We start from the raw sequence: 4,273 nt of genomic DNA on the forward strand, positions 1-4,273 counted from the left end.
ACATCATAGCATTAACAAATTTTCTGTATGTTGTGAGAATTCTTTTCCTGGGGATACTAAGCATTGCTTATTCCCTTTTAGGGTTCTAGTGTCAAGCCAATGTTTGCTTAAAGTTTTACTGGGGAACCAATGAATTTATTGAGCTTACTTACCAAGATAATTGAGGGGTTGCTGAGTTCTGTGTATGACCTGAGGGTATGTACACTGGCAAGCCCTTATCCAGCATGGGTCAAGCCTTCTCTTCCTAGCCTTCCCTAGACTATATACTTTAGCCTTCCCTAAATCTAGGAGACTATGTGTGATTAGGGCCAAATTACATAAAGTTGGCTGGGAAGAGTGGCTGGACACTCTGGTGAGGGTCCAATGACCCTGCTTTGCCCTCTTTTAATGAACGAGCACAACTGTCAACAAGCCCAATTGTGATGATATTTAGCCATCAGGCTCAGCTGAAGTCATGATGATGGTAGTTATTTCATGCAGAAGGAACTGCTTATAGCATCATCTTATTAAAAGGACCTGGAATTTAAAAGGATTTGGTGCTAGGAGCCACATATGAGGGAGAACATACGTCGTTTGTTTTTCTGAGTCTGTGTTACTTCCCTTAGTATAACAGGTTCTAGATCCGTCCATTTACCTGCAAATTTCATTATTTCATCTTTCTTTACGTGGAATAGAACTCCATTGTGTAAATATACCACATTTTTGTTAACCACTTATCAGTTGAGGGACACTTAGGTTGCTTCCATCTCTTAGCTATTGTGAAAAGAGCAGCAACAAACATGGATGTACAAGTGTCTCTACAATAGGATGAATCCTTTGGGTATATGCCAAGGAGTGGTATAACTGGGTCAAATGGTAGGTTCATTTGTAGTTTTTTAAGAGTTCTTCACACTATTTTCCACAGGGGTTGCATGAGTTTGCAATCTGACCAGCAGTGATTGAGCGTTCCCCTTTCTCTACATCCTCACCAGCATTTGGTATCATTTGTTCTCTTGATCCTAACCAGTCTGATTGGGGTAAGGTGATACCTTAGGGTGGTTTTAATTTGCATTTCCCTAATTACTAACGATGCTGAACACTTTTTGAGATGTTTCTTAGCCATCATTTTTTTCTTCCTTTGAGAACTCTCTATTTAGACCTTTAGTCCATCTTTTAATTGAGTCATTTGGTTTCTCAATTCTTTGTTTTTTGAGTTCTTTATATATTCTGGATGTTAAACCTCTGACAGGTTTTTTTTTCCCATTCTGTGGGTTTTCTCTTCACTTTTTTGATTGTTTCTTTTTCTGTACAGGAGATTTTTAGTTTAATGAGGTCCCCCTTGTTGATTGCTGACCTTAATTCCTGAGCAATTGATGTCCAGTTTAGAAAATCCTTTCCTACACCTATATCTTGTAGGTTTTTCCCAATGTTTTCTTCTAAGAGTTTCAGAGTTTCAGGCTTCACATTGAGGTCTTTGATCCATTTGGAGTTGACTTTTGTGCAAGGTGAAAGATAAGGATCTAGTTTCATTCTTCTACAGGTAGAGATCCAGTTTTGAGAGCACCATTTGTTGAAGATGCTGTCTTTCCTCCACTGGGTGTTTGCCTTTGTCAAATATCAGGTGGTTGAAATTGCATGTACTCAAGTTTGGATCTTCAATGATGTTCCATTGACCTATGTGTCTATTTTTGTGCCAGTACTATGCTGTTTTTATGATTATAGCTCTGTAGTATACTTTGAGATCTAGTATAGTAATCCCCCAGCATTGTCTTTGTGCTCAGGGTTGCTTTGGCTATTCGGGGTCTTTTGTGCTTCCATATGAATTTAAGGATTTTTTAAAATAATTTTGTGAAGTATGTCATGGGGTTTTGATTGGGATTGCATTGAATCTATATATTGCTTTTGGTAGGATGGTCATTTTCACAATATTAATTCTTCCAATCCATGAGAATGGGAGGTGCTTCCATCTCCTGGTGTCTTCCTCAGTCTCTTTCCTTAATGATTTAAAAATTTCATTTTAGAGATCTTTAGTGTCTTTGGTCAGATTTATTCCAAGGTTTTTTTCTTTTTCAGCAATTGTGAATGGGAGCATTTCCCTGTAGTCTTTCTCCAATTGCTTGTTACTAGTATATAGAAAGCCTACTGATTTTTGTAGATTGATCTTATAACCTGCCATTACAGTGAAAGTGTTGATCAGTTCTAGGAATTTTCTGGTGGAGCTTTGGGATCTCTTAGGTATAGTATCATATCATCTGAAAAAAGTGATAGTTTGACCTCTTCTTTTCCAATTAGTACTCCTTTAATTTCCTTCTCTTGTCTTATTGCTCTTGCAAGAGTTTCAAGCACCATGTTAAAAAGGAGTGGAGATGGTGGAGATAGCCTTGTCTGGTTCCTGATTTTAATGGGAATGCTTGTATTTTTTTCTCCATTTAGAATGATGTTGACTGTGGGTTTGTTGTATATAGCTTTAATTATGTTGAGGTATGTTCCCTCCAGTCCAATTTCCTCTAGGACTTTGAACCTAAATGCATGCTGAATTTTGTCAAAGGCCTTCTCTGCATCTATTGAGATGACAATGTGGTTCTTGTTTTTGAGTCTATTTATGATTAATGACATTTATTGATTTGTGTACATTGAATCAGGCCTGCATCTCTGGGATAAAGCCTACTTGATCATGGTGAATGATCTTTTTGATGTGTGTCTGCATGTGGTTTGCAAGTCTTTTTCTGAGAATTTTTGCATCTGTGTTCATCAAGGATATGGAGCTATAGTTTTCTTTTTTGGCTGTGTCTTTACCCAGTTTGGGTATTAGAGTGATGCTGGTTTCATAGAAGGAATTTGGGAGTTCTCCCTCTGTTTCTATCATTTTGAATAATTTAAGTAGCATTGGTTGGAGGTTTTCTTTAAATGTCTGGTAGAATTCTGCTGTAAATCCATCTGGGCCTGGGCTTTTTTTGGTTGGGAGACTTTGTATTACTGTTTCAATTTCGTTATATGTTATGGGTCTGTTTAAACTGTTGATCTCTTCTTGGTTTAACTTTGGTGGTTCCCGTTCCCATGATTTCAGATATCCATCCATTTCTTTTAGATTTTCAGACTTAGTACAGTATAGTTTTTAAAATATTCCCTTATAATCTTTGGATCTTTTGGGTGTCTGATCTCTTCTTAATCTTTCTCTTTACCACTTAGAACAACCATTGACAAGCTAGCTGTAGCCCCGTTCCTTTCTCACCCACTCAGGAAAACACACAAGTGAGTGAAAATGGTGTTATTGTAAGAATAACCTTGAATCTACTCCAATTTATAACAAAAGCAGTTCATTTGAAAACTCTGGTATGTTTACTATTCTTAGAGCAAAGGGTGAGCTACGAGGTTCAGGCCCAAGTTCAGGCCAGCAAATCCTGCTGCAGTTTTCAGGGGCTTCAGGCTACTGGGGAAGGCAGATTCCTGAAGCAGTGTGGTGGGGGCTCAGTGGGCAATGGAGGGCTCACATCTCAGCAAAAGTAGCAGCAGACATGCCTGACGAGAGAGGCTGCTGCTCAAGACAAAAGAGAAGGCTGTTCAAGTGGGAGAGAGTGCACCAGCCCAGGCTTAGGGGATTGAAAAAGTGCTGTTCCAGTTTGGTCTGGTACCATTCTACAGGGGCTTAAACTTGATGCACAGAGGAAAAGTCCTGTGGGATCCACTGAAAGGTTTGTGACTGTTTACTATATGTTTGGGAGCTATGGAAGGTTTTGAAGCAGATGACGTCATCTGAATGCACCTCAGATTGAAAGTTCTAGTAGGGTATAGTGAAAAGAGAACAGAGTAGAGAGATTATAGAGCATGCTGGGAAACCTGCACAGGAGCTTGGGCAGTGTAGCAGGGAGAGGCAGACAGCACCAACATGGGAGTGACTATTCTCCAAGTCTGAGGACCCACAGAAGAGGCAGCAGCCTGCTCTCCAGCTTTCTGTAGGATCCTCGTGCTAGCCAGGCTGGCATGTAGCTTGGCCACACGAGTGACCACACCCTGCCTGCAGTGTGTAACACTGCGTCATCACATTTCAAATGCCACTTCATGACTGAGAACAGGGTCACTGAGTCAACGAGGTTTCCTAAAATGAAAGGCTTTGGGAGGAAATTTTAAAAAAGGGGGGGGGGCTGGCAAGATGGCTCAGTAGGTTACGGCAGTTGCTGACAAGTCTGATGACCTAAGTAGGATTCTGGAACCCACGTGGTGGAAGCTGTTCTCTGACTTCCACACACTCGCCTGGCACACAAGTTACCCCTTCACACACACGTTAAATATATAT

The sequence above is a fragment of the Nannospalax galili genome, unplaced genomic scaffold (assembly GCF_000622305.1).
Source record: "Nannospalax galili isolate Female #2095 unplaced genomic scaffold, S.galili_v1.0 scaffold44, whole genome shotgun sequence".
Lineage (NCBI taxonomy): Eukaryota > Metazoa > Chordata > Mammalia > Rodentia > Spalacidae > Nannospalax > Nannospalax galili.